This window comes from Dermacentor variabilis, chromosome 3, assembly GCF_050947875.1.
Source record: "Dermacentor variabilis isolate Ectoservices chromosome 3, ASM5094787v1, whole genome shotgun sequence".
In the NCBI taxonomy this organism is placed as follows: domain Eukaryota; kingdom Metazoa; phylum Arthropoda; class Arachnida; order Ixodida; family Ixodidae; genus Dermacentor; species Dermacentor variabilis.
In genome coordinates this window covers 92,443,937-92,457,483 of record NC_134570.1, presented here as the reverse complement: position 1 = coordinate 92,457,483, position 13,547 = coordinate 92,443,937, and positions in this window count along the sequence as shown.

The window sequence follows — 13,547 nt, the reverse complement described above, 5'->3', positions numbered from 1 at the left end:
TTCGCCGCGCCCTTTAATCACCGCTGTGCTCTGTGTGAGACGACCAAGCGTTTTCACTCGCTTTCGCAAATGCGTCTGCCTTGCGCCAGACGTGTCAAAAAAGGGTTCAGCGCGGGATGGGCATCGAAAGGCGTCGACAACCGCGGCGCCCAGAGTGACCGCTGGCCTCGATATAACCTTCTGTCTGGTGGTAGTGTGAGTGCCTGGCCGCAGAGAGGACACAAAGAGCGTTCCTGCCACACATTTATCACACTCTCGCTCGCTGCGCATTTCTCTAATGTGTTTGATGTTTGTCGTTTTTAGTCGCCCGCCCTGTTCTCGTAGAACTCTCGGTCGGAAGCTCGCTCTTTGAACAGAAAAAAGCAAAAAAAAAAGAAAGTGTCGGCGCTTCAAGACAGATACCACAGCCCTGAAAGCGAGGTTGAGACAAACGATGGAGCATCTCTTGTTTTTTTCTTTTTTTTTCTTTGCCTCGTAGTGGCCAATATGTTCTTCTATAATGCCTCGGCGGCTGAGGATAAACAAATAAATATATAAATAAATAAATAAGTAAATTAAGCGGGGCATTTGTTTTTCTCACGTTTTCTACCCTTTTATGCCTCGATTCGTTTTTGTCATTGTCGTCGATTTATACCCGTCTTTCTTCATTTATTTTCAGCGAGGTTTCTTTCTTTGTTACGAGAAATGTAAGAATATTTTTCGCTTTCAGCGTAATCTTATATATGTAGAAATAGAGAGAGAGAGAGAGGAACGAAGAGGCAAAGGTAGGGAGGGTAACCAAGGATGTGCCCGGTTGGCTACCCTACACTTGGGGAGGGTTGGTATGGTTGCTAGGGCCTAGTGAAGCTGAGTAAACCAGCTTTTTGGTCCAGCGTCCATTTCCAATTTGCAATTCGCAATAAATAAATGATTTGAATATATTTGATAGCACCGAAAGGGAAGAATAGCGCAAGCCAGGCTAGCACAATACCGCAAAGGTATGGCCGTCTGTTGATGCATGTAGACTTTCCGTGTACTCACAGGCTTACGAACGAATAAAATATAAACTATAAGATGTCTATACGTTATGCATACGCTTAAAAAACCTAATACGCAGTGTGATCATGCTTAAATAAAATGCTGCAGATAAGATAATTATAATCTTTGAGCTGCCCTATTCAGAGACGCGGACATTACCTGCACGAGAAATCGAAACTAGTAGACAAAAATCCACTAGTTATCTTTTGAATTAGTTACCTTACAGTGTATTTTGCAATTTATGAATTGTAGCAGTCAGATTGCAAAGCATATCCATTTGGAATGAATTTCCAGAATGACGCCAGTTTAGAGATATGGGCCATCAAACTTGCCCTAGAAATGCACTGTTCCACTTACTTTTTCAGCATAATGCTCTTTCTTTTTTTTTTTTTTGCATTGAAGCCCAAAAGCAACTGGAACGCCCGCGTATTTCGTTCCACACTTGGGAAATAACATATCGAAACTAGTGTCATCCTGAAAATTCATTTGCCGTGATACGTCTTACAGGCTCACGGGCTACAATTCTTAAATTACAACATATGTCATCAAGTAATTAGTTAGAAAGGCGATTAGTGAAATTCTGTTAATTATTTGAATATCTGTTTCGGTTTCTCGCGCTAGATATGCTCGCCCGGTCGAACAATCCAGCTCAAGGGCCATAATTATGCTATCTCCCACATGCGATTTAAAAAAAAAAATTCCGCAAAACACAAATATGATCACCCTGCAGAATCATTTGCGTAGGAAGCCAACTAACTATATGATACCTCATAAGCAGGCTTCGTGGAACACCTAAATCTCATTATATAAGGTGATAAAATAATCGATTAAGGGCTGTTGACTTACGCCGAGGAAGAACTGCAGGTCCTATATAGACCCATTTTGGGCTGATAGCTTACTTGCCACCAGAAATCCTTTCGATGTACGTGGTAGCACTCGAATGGCTCTCATATAAGGCGGCGATGCTGCCATTTCCTTTCTTCTACAACTGAGCAAGTACAAACGAAACGCTCTCCTAGACTAACACACGCGCTCCTCCGGCTTCCCGAAACGGTTCGTTTTCGCCGGCCGAGCAAAACACGCAGGACTTCCGCTGCCTAGCGTATACGTTTGCGCAAGGAATCAACTCGTCAAAACGACCGAGCTCTTCACTTCTGAGGGAGATACCCTATACAGGACGCCTAAGCCGACTCTTGCAGGATTAAGAGCTTTAGATTAGAGCCAAGGTCCAGTTGGGAGAAGATTTGCACTGCATCCGGCTTTGCGCGACCCCGTATACACAGGCACTGCCTTCGTCGCGGAAGGACTCCAGCGTGCAGTGTTCTCAGACTGCAGGGCCAGTTCCTCTGACGTACTCGTATTTAGTTAGCGGATATTTTGGGCACTAATTCGAGTGTCGCGGCGCAAACAAGGCGCCGTCCTACGCAGCACGCCAAACAAAGGAAATGGGGCCGAACCAAGGTTTGCCGTATGTATGCGCCAAAGACAAAGGCGATACGCTGGCACAACGGCCAGCGAGGAGCTAATTTACGAACCGAGGGTCTAAGCAAACAAAGCCGCTTGACTTGTCGTATGTATAGCTTCAGCGAAACGTGACTCAGGTTGTGCGTTCAGCGCTCAAGCGCACTTGCGCTGCGATACTTGCGTAATGAGTTCAAATGTCTCTCATAAATTTGCATGTTCGATTTCATCATCATCAGCCTGGTTACGCCCACTACAAGGCAAAGGCCTCTCCCATGCTTCTCTAACTACCCCGGTCAGCTACCCTGTTCGATTTAAGAACGTTCAAAGTAAGGAAGGCGCTTCTCAGACAGGATTACCTAAACAAACTCTTCCGTAAGTTTACGCAGGTGTAGGAACGATTCGCAGTGTTCTATATACGCCTAAGAGTGTTGAATCGTTTAGCGCCTGTCTGTAAAGCAATTCGTAAACAGCGTAGTGCGTCACCATCGGTCTTTGAAGAAATCTGCCCAGCCTGACGAGGTATTTGCGAAGGCTGCGATAGATTGGAGCATGGTTCTGAAAGGCTAGATGTATGAAGCCCGGACCGTGCTTGTCCAACTAACCGTGCCACGCGTGTTTAATAAGCCTAACCTTCCGAACCATGATTCATTAGCAACTCACTCAGCTTTCTGTCGTCGTAAGATATAGAATGCGCAGGAGCTTGACGTCTCTGCCACGTGACGCGTACGTCACCACCGGTATAATGCAGTGAAGGCACACTTCTTTAATGATAGCGGTAGGCTACCAAGGATAGGCAAAGAACTTACAAGTAAGCAAGAAGCGTTCGATAAACAAGAAATTCAGACGTTAAGCTGTATCAGTAATCCTGTTGTGAGGTGGAAATTCACGACAGGAGTTATGTTTCTTTGGGCTTTTCATTCATCTTCCCAAATTCATCACATATGATTTTGAAGCAACTATATAACGTCCGTGAACGAAGCTTGCTGATTTAAATTTTACGTTGACCAATACCACTGATGAATTGTGTCATTTACTCGCTTAACATCTTAAACTACATTTTTGTTGTGAAAGTAAAAAGGAACCGCAACAAATAAATACATTGGGCGACGAGGCACAGACTTCCTAACCCTGAGGCTGGCTTTTGATAGGTCATCATCTATTGTATTGTAGCGTAGGCACGACAATACAGATATAATAGGTTTGAAGCACTGACATAGTTTCATCTCTTCCTGAAAGTTTAAATTCTCGGTTTCTTACGTGCTAGAACCACGATACGATTATCAGGCACTCCCTAGTGGGGGACTTCGGATTAATCTTGACCCCCTGGGGTTTCTTAACGTGCACCTTAAGTACGGTACACGGGCGTTCTTGAATTTCGCCCCCGTCGAAATGCGCACTTAGCGGGACAACGCCAGAGTCACGACACCACCACGGCGAGGACAGCGAGTACCTCTTTCTGATATACAATCTTACTGTTCTCATTAATTTTTGTGGCCAAGCGGTTTTTGCGATGATACAACGCGATGAGTTCTGCTACCAGGCACAAAGCGCCTGCTATCTCGTCACGTGTCATCCGATGCCGTTTGTACCTTCGATGTCCGTGTCGCTGTGCCTGCGGTGCAACAAGTCAAAACAGACTACGCGGTACCGCTGTGATGTGACCGGTAAATTTTTTTTTTGCCGCAACATTGTGGCTACCGGGTCTGCCAAAAACCAGCGGTACATATTCGGTGACTCAGCTAACGTTAGCCAAGCTTTAAAAAAGGAAAAAAAGAAAGAAGCTCGAACAATTTGCGGTTGTGAGATCTATACGGCGTACTGTCACCTGTCCTCCTCCACCAATGAAATAATTTTACCGTCTTGATTACCTGGCCAATCAGAAAAAAAGTAATTGAACAAATTAAACAAACCACGTGTTGCTTAAAGTTAGCTGGGAGGCGTTCTGCATGCACGCCGCCGTTTATCCCGCCCCACGAATACGCACGTGGCACCAAGCCGACGGCGCTACGGTAGCGGTAACTATATACAAGGGGCCTTCGTACACGCCCACGTTCAAGCGTTGCGTGAGTGTGCGTATGATTCAGGTTTCATAGGTAATTCTGTGCTAGATAGGTCCGCTATCAAATGACACGTGACCAGATAGCAGCCCTTAAGAGGAAGCGACTTCGTGGCTGTTGCAGGAGCCATGGCACTGTAACGTCGCAAGGCATGCTTGCCTACGTAGAAAAATAAATAAAATAAGTGTGCCTCTTCAAGATAGGTAGAACTGTGTGCCCTGCTCCCAGGAAATGAGGTGGTCGTGTTCTTGTTCAGTCTTTAAATGTTGCACGCGGTGTTTGCAACGGAGTGTTCCTGCAGGCGTGCGGACCACCCGAATCGCATTAACGACCATAGGTAGCAAACAGCGCTAGCAAACACATCGGCGAGGAATACAAAGCAGGAACAGCTTCTTACAAAGCAACTATGATTTAGATTTGAATGGCTTTATTTTCCATAAAACGAATTCGACGGTTCTAGGTAAAAAGTTGCGCGCAGGCAACTTGACGTTAGGAAAACACACTCGCACATACCTAATTCAGGAATGTCACGAGTTTAAAATGAAAAGGACAGATTAAACGGCAGGGCCTTCGGCATGAGGCGACAAATTAAGCGGCAATGTGCGCTGCATGCAGGAATACGAAACGTGCTGGCATTCGGGGCAATGCTAACGAACAGACGGCAAGGCAAAGTGGGTATTCGCATGGCGTTGGCTTCTCACAAACACACATAAGAAAGGGAAAGTTCGGCGTCGCTAATTTCAGTGCTTCGCTTACCTGCGGCGGTTGCAGCGCTCTTTTTTTCCTCCCCGAAGATGTTATCCTGATAACCCGAAAGTGCGGGCCCGTAGAGGTGAACGCACCGACTCTCAAGCGGCTTTCCCGCACCCTTCAAAGTCCGTGCGTTAACGAAGGGCGCGCGATCGCACGAAAGCACAGCGCGACAGCGAACACACCGGGGAACCAGAGAGCGGCGTCCCTGGGAACGGGACGGGCTTCCGAAACAATGGCACCGCTTGTCACTGGATCGGTTTGAATGGTCTCCGTGCACATATCATCCCGCAGCGCGTCCTTGGCGGCGAGCCGCGCGCGTAAGCTCCAGAGAGTGCAGAGGAACGCTCACAGAGAGGTACACTGCTGTACGGCTACGACAGCACAAGCTTCTTCCTCGCGGTCCCCACGGTCGTTGGCGAGGTCTCGGCGACGAGTGGCAGTTCTTTAGCGTTATAAGTGGACGAGTTGCTTCAGCCTAACGTGCTCGCAAAAGCTAACAGCGCACGCAAGGGCAGCGTCGCAACGTCGCCCGTCGTATATTGTCGCTTATGGTAATGAGACGTCTCTCTTGTGCTCCAGTTTCAACTCGTGGGAGACGGGAGACCAAGCGAAACCAGTAGCTACGTGGAACGCCGCTTTGAAGTATAGCAGCGGCGCCGGGGTTGCAAGAGCTCAGAGAGAAAGAGAGAGAGAGCGAGTTCTTCACCGATGACAGCTTCAGCGAAGAACTGTTCACGCACGAGGGGCACTCGGAACCGCCCGAAAAAAAAAAAAAGCACTTCGGGCCGGCTGGCGTCACCGAAAGAAACGAAGAAACACGACACACATTCCCACTTTCATCGTGCAACTTCTCGTGAGTGAGACGGTTGACGAGCAAATGCCCTATTTCTCACACTTTTCTTTGGCTACTTTTCTTTTTCTTGTCGCCACTGCCAGATCACACTTAAGCACCACCACATCCGCTGCTTCCACTGCCGGCTGATCGACCAACCCGCGTCCTACGACGAGGGGACAGCAACTGTCGGCAAAAGCGCGGCGGCCTTCCCGAGTTGTTCGACTGCCGCCGTAGACGCAGGTACGCGGCTACTCCACGCGGCCGACGCGCGAAGATGAGCGGGCGCTGCCGGTGATGAGGAGCGGAGCCGCGCGCAGCGCCCAGGAGGAGGGAGCCCGAGGCACTGGACCGCCGCGTAGTACAGATCGCCGTGCCGCTAGTTGCTGGACGCCGCGCATCGGGTACGGCACCGCACTCCTCAGGGAAGCAGGACCCCGACTGCCCTTGGGACGCAGGTACCGCTAGGCGGCGCCCCCGCTGGCACACAACAGACACAACAACGGCCGCGGCGAGGGAATCCGTTCGCGCCCAGATGGAAACCTGTTTGCGAGTCGCCGCCGCCACACGCTGGGGCCAGCTGGGACGACGCCGACGCCAAAGCCGAGTGGTCGCCGGCGCGCCAAACGCCGAACAGCAGCTGAGCTGACCGCGGCGACGATGGAGAGTGCCTTCTCCTGGTGCCACAAGCACCTGGCGCCCTCGATGACCTTCGCTGACGGAAGACCGACCATCGTTCAGTCATTGTAGGCCGGGCGTATCCGTGTAACGATGCTCCCCTTCGAGAGCAATAGTTGAGCGCGCGTTGCTCTTTTTTTTTTCTTTCTCTTCATTCTGTTGGATTCGGCGTAACACAAATGGACGCAAGGAACGGAGTACACGGACGCGTCCGTCTGTATTTCGCGCAACCCCGCGAGGTGAACCAGTACGAAATCGCCCGGCTTTCAGTTCTTCCGAGTACGTGTCGACCGTGGTGTTGATTCAGGTGCTCGAGGTGTGGATTCGTTACTACTGCAGTCGTTGACAACCTTAGAATTACAAACATGCTCCATCACCAAAAACGTGTTGTGCCTGCCCGTCACCTCTGCAAGAAAGCCAAGCCAGCTGGAGTCGGCTCACAGGCTATTGACTTTGCTGTGACAGTGCAAATGCTAGTCTAATTGGAAAGTAAAAGCTAGCATTTCAAGCTAAAATAATACCCTTGCCTGAGAGTGCTATTAGAAACACCCACAAAATTTGGCCTAGGCGTTCAGGTTTCTTCCTTAAACCAGAGAAAGAAAATCCGTTCATATTTAAGTTGGAATTGAAGCGTTGAATCAGCGTCATCCAACTAGGTCGACTCGTGATCTTGCTGAAATACCGATCGGTATGGAGAAAGCAGTTTTAAGCACAAGAAACGCCAAGAAAATAACCGATTCTATTTACGCACAGTCTGTTTGAGTTTGCCAGCGTACAAATATCCTCCTAACGCGACACCCTTAAGGGCCCCGTGTCGCATAAAATCCGGTGTTATCGTCTTGCGTCGGACGTCGTTTAGCGAAATATTATTTCGAACCGCAAGCACGCAGGCCCTCCGCGTCGCGCAGAGGCGTTACAGAACTAATTGAATTCCTCAAAGCAAAATGCGTCAGAAAAATAGCGAAGTGCAACCTAAACACAACCTACAGACATGATATTTTCGGATTGTATCTTGAATATACCAGAAAACATAATTCTGTTACGCGCAAACTCAAACATAAGCCCCTTTTCTGGCATTTCTAACACTAATAGAGCGGCCCACTACGCTCGGTTCCTTTGCAACAACACCATCCAGATGGCGCTCGCCTCCGTGCATCCGCGGCCCACGCAAGAGGCCGCGTTTCTACCAGAAAGCTCGCTCGCTAACCTTCGTGCATGGCGTTCGCCGCCAGCGTTTCCCGGTAAGCATTACGGTTACATAAGCTGTAGTCGCCAGGAAGCGTGAGAAGCAGTTGGCGATCTTTGAATGCTATCGCGTTCCACCCTCAAAGGCGAAGCTTATGCGTCCTTCAAGTTTTTATTTCTATGTTGTCGCCGACTGCAATCACGATCCCCACCCCGGCGGCTCCGTGGCTCTGTCAATCGCCGTGAGGTAGCCGCACGCCGTTGATACGGACTGAAAAAAAAAATTCTCGTGTACTGAGCGGTACAGGCGCTCGTAAGCTCTAACCCCGTAGTTGGTAAAAATTATTCTCGAGCAGTCAAGTGCACCGTCTGTCATGAAGTCCCTGTGCATGGTCTGGGACGTTCAGCCGGAACCAAATTAGCAGAATGGACGGAAGCCACAACAAAAAAATGTCGCCATATTAAAATCAGCTAGATTCCTTGTTTATCTCTTAAGAACCACTCGCAAAACAATCAAACATGGTAACAATAATAACAAAACAATAAGCTGTTCAGAAGCACCTATTCTAGTCAAGAGGTGCTGCGCAGCAGCCACGAGACAAAAGCATGCAGAAAAGTATTTTGCCTGCCATTTCTGCACTGTGGTTTTCCGAAAGACTTCTCTTTCCGTTGGATAAAACTTTTCTCTCTCTCGTTTGTCTTCAGTTTCTGTTTCTATCCCCTTCTTCCTAAAGAGTGGGTAGGCGTAGTAGTGGCAGCTTGTAAACTTTCCTTAGTTCTCTACATGTCTATTGTACATTATTATTTTCATCAATCAATCAATCAATCAATCAATCAATCAATCAATCAATCAATCAATCAATCAATCAATCAATCAATCAATCAATCAATTAATCAGTCAGTCAGTCAGTCAGTCAGTCAGTCAGTGAATAAAAGAGAGGTAAAACACATGCAAGTGAAAACAAGGCATAACACGAGAAAACAAGCACAACGAATAAAAAGGAGATTATAAAGAGGACAGTTTATTAAACAAAACGCAAATTCAAAAGAAAAGGGAGGAAAAAGGCAATTGAACAATGGGTAAAACTATGAAATAACAACGCGAAGCATGGAAAAATAACATTGAGAGTGAGCTATGAAAAATATCGAGATAACGAAAATAAACGTGATAAAGAATTTGTATTCTGTGGACAGTTCAGCGTTGTTTATAGAGACCTTTCCGTGTTCCTGCCTGTTATAATTATAACAGGTCTGCGTTATCTGGTGACTTTTCGTGGAATAGGAAACGTGACTAAACTGACGATTTGAAGGCTGGTGGAGATACCGTGGAAGAGTTTTGAATATAAATAGAAGGTCAGCGCAATTACGTCGGCAGCGAAGTAAGAACAGCGACAATAATCCAGCAGAGCTAGAACATGATCCAGTGTTAGAAACTTCTTTCTGTAGCTGTTTTATGATGCCATTGGCGGATTTAGAAATACCATTGCATTCGACTGACGCGTATTCGAGTTGAGGAAGGCAGATATTTGCGTACAGCTTGCGGAAAGGGGTTGCACAACTGAATTCTCTTGTCACTCTTAAAACACAGCTCGGAAATCGCACACCCAGCATTAGAAGTGTGAGCGGAAACGTGTAAGGTTGTATCAACGTGTACACCGAGGTTATTGATCTCGCATACCTTACACAATTTGACATAATTTACAGAATAAGAAACATATATGCTTGCTGTTTCGCGAGTGAAAGTCATGACTTTAGTCTTAGCAGCATTCAAGATGAGTTTATTACTTTGGCACAATTTAAAAAGAAAAAGAAAAGAAAGCAAGTTAGACTACTGGATGCGGCAGCCAATACCAGAAATTTCGTTAAAATCATGACGTCATCGGCAAATAACTGTAATCGTCAACCAAGGAATCACTTAAATGATCCCTTTTAATAACGCACCCAGTAACTACCCGTGTAATTCGATTCAAGACCTGCCGGGAAGCGGTGAGAGCGTGGACAGAGCATCGCCAAAAACACAGACGAATACTGGAACGCGACAACAAAATAGCACAGACGTCCACCTCTTTTTCAAAAAGCCAAGATAGCATGAAAAACTACATTTAGAGCTGTGTGACACGTAATGTCAATATTTAGCGTCGACTGTCGACTGCAAAGGGATATGGCCAGCGAAATGTGCTCCTAATTCAGAAGTTTCAGCGAAGCTTGCTATATACAGCTGTGTCAAACTTAAACCAACCAAGAACGCTGACCGCAGAACGTGCTGTCACGTAATGCGTAGTGGGCACAACCCGCAAACGAATGCAAAGGGTAGTGCAACGTGTGCAAGAGGTGACTGCGTGCAACGGACCACAGCTCGCAAAGCAAAGCGCAGCATTCAACAGAAAACGCTGTAAAGAATAACCGCACACGCAAGCTAACATACAACTTTTTTTTCATATAACGATGAGAACAGCAAGACTATGGATTCCACAAGCCCAATTCGAGCCGATAAAGCCGTAGCACCGTTGAATAAACACACAAAAAAAGGACAAAGTAGAGTACCAAAAGCTGCAACTAATTTATAACAGGCATTCTCAGTTTAAGAAGCACATAGAGGTCGAGATATCGATAAAATTTAGCGGGACATCCTATTTACCACTGGCCACTTTTTTAAATAAAGGTGAAAACGCTCTAAACGTAACCTAGCAAGATACAGACAAGCGTAAGAGAGTTCTATAGTTTTGATTTCGGTATTCATGAGGTGGATGCGCCATGACGTCATGGTGCAATATCTTTCTTTTGTGCCTTTTTTTTATCAGCAACCACTCCAGTGGTGAACCTGTAGCGAATAGAAAGGCGACAAGGTTACCTGGAAGATAGATATCCAATTCGCCATCATGCACTGGGAGGAGGGGACCGAAAGGATAAAGAACCACACACACAGAACACGCAGCTAGGACCGCGGGAGTGTCATAGCCGTTCAAGTGACTTGACTGGAGGAACTTCAGTAGCGCGCATATATATATATATATATATATATATATATATATATATATATATATATATGTATAGGCACACACACACACAAACAAACATGCTAATACTGTTAATACAAGTACCTCAGGCAGCGCACCGTTCAGTTGATTTGGTAAGCACTCGTCCTACATTGCTCAGCCGTCTTTGCAATATTTCGCTCTAATATAGCTATTCTTACCCATTATTTTCAAGCGTGGTTCGCCGCGAAAATAGTGTTTGCGCCTCCTTCCAATACTTAACCAGCTTTGCAGCCTGAGACTTTCTTTTCACATTCTTTACTAAGGTTATCTATGCCTAGTATAGGCACACACCACTTCTCTCTCGTCAGCTTCACATCATTCATGATATTCAATTTCGTAAGGGAAACAAATGCCTAATATCAGCGCCAGGCACCGTGTTTACAAGACTTAACGTGAGATCTGACACCGCAGTCACCCACCGCAGTCGCCCTTGGGGGGCTTCTTGCCAATTTTACGCCGACTGATCTCGTCTTTAGGCCTGGCTAAAATGCTTGAAGCATGCAAACACGGGCATATGTTACGATTACTAAAAGCAACGGGGATATAGCTTTAAAATGTGAAAAAGTTATAGCTTTATACTAGTTACCGTTTTGGAAGCGCACCTGTGCACATGGTAACCTTGAAGAAGGTTAGCATTTTCATATTTCTATAGGTATAAAGCTATGCAGTTCACCGTATACAAATGGCGCCAAAGGGCGTGTGCGGGTTTGGACATTTTGGAAATTTTTTGTTCAGTTTGATTTTAGCATTAGTTTGTGGGGCGTTTTGAAGGGAAATGTACCCTTAAAGTTAACACCAGGTGCGCCAGGCGCCATGTACACTTGACGCCGTAGTTACACATTGTTGGCTACTGTAAACTGTACTCCGGCTCCGGCAGATGTAATGTTTGTATACCTCCTGGTAGATGTATTTAGGGGAAATCCCCATAATTTATTGCCGTATATTAGTAATATTTATGTTACATATGGAGTAAGTTTTGTATTGCTCTCTCTACGACAAACTCAATATTGTAACTTCCCTCCCTCAGGCAGTACTTCGAAATAAGGATTCAATTGTTAATGAAAGATTACCTTTACGGAAAGAGATCAAAGTTATCGTATGGGTTGATGGGAGCTTACGGGTTTTAAGGCAGCGTCCCATATGATCATATGCGATTGTAGATGGAAGACGTATCGGATATACGGCGTTTTTTTTTATTTATTAGAGAAATTTAAAACAGACAGGTGCGGTATCTCAAACACGTGAAAGTTAGCCCGATTTAGAGTGTCGATACCCTATGTACTAATTTTTATGCACGGTTCGAGTACTGCGCCGCGGCAGTGTATGGGGCCACCTAGCCGTACAACAGCGCGTGCAGGTAATTCGCCAGTGAGCAATTCTCTCGCAGCCCGAGAATTCCACGCGCAAGCAGGTTTCGTTATCTGCGGCCTGTCCCACACGCAGAGCACACTTGACCGAGTTTGTTTTTGTCTTTTTTTTTTCATCGCGTGCGGAAAACAACTCGTCAGAGACCCACACGGAAACATTGCGTGCCTTCGGGAAGTTGTGTGACAAGCCGCGCTTATAAGGAGGAAATGCTGCGTTTCGGCTCACATTCTCGTAACCATTTTGCTCACTGTATACCTTGCATGCTAACTTGGGCTTCCGGGTAGTTATCTCCCTATCTTTTCTGTCTCCCTTTGTTTTTCATTTTCTTTTTTTTCTCAATAGGAGTAATGGGTCCTGTCTCGTTGGCTAAACCCACCGTTCGACTCGTCCCCCACCCAATATATAGGACATCTGTGCATGCTTCTCGTCAGCGCATGTTTTTATTTTGGTCGTTTGGCCGCGGCATGGTGCCAGTTGGATGGTGGATAGGCACTTCTTTTTTTATGACGATGATTTTCGACGTATCGTTAAATTATGACTACTGCACCTCTGCAGCTGGACACGCCACGGCAATGCAGTGACTATGGCGTTGTTCTTCTGACCTCTATGTCACGGATGCGGTCCCGGCCGCGGAGGCTGCATTTCTATGTGGGCGAAATGGAAAAACTGCAGTTGGTCAAAATCAATCCGGTGTCCCACCACTACAATGCACCTCGCAATAAGATGGCGGCTTTGGCCCGTAAGGCACCATCATTTATCTTAAACGCGTAAGCATATATATGCTGACCTAACGAGGAAAGGCGTCCGTCCATCACATAATTCGAATCGCTAAAGAGATACTAATGTATCTACATAAATAAGGGCTTCGAACTTACGACCCCACGCTTGCAGAAGGTGAATGTATGTTAACCATATTAATGTATTGTACCGGCGGTACATACATACATACATACATACATACATACATACATACATACATACATACATACATACATACATACATACATACATACATACATACATACATACATACATACATACATACATACATACATACATACATACATACATACATACATACATACATACATACATACATACATCTTTATTTCAGCAGCTCCGAACATAATACACATTTCGTGCGCGCATAAGCGC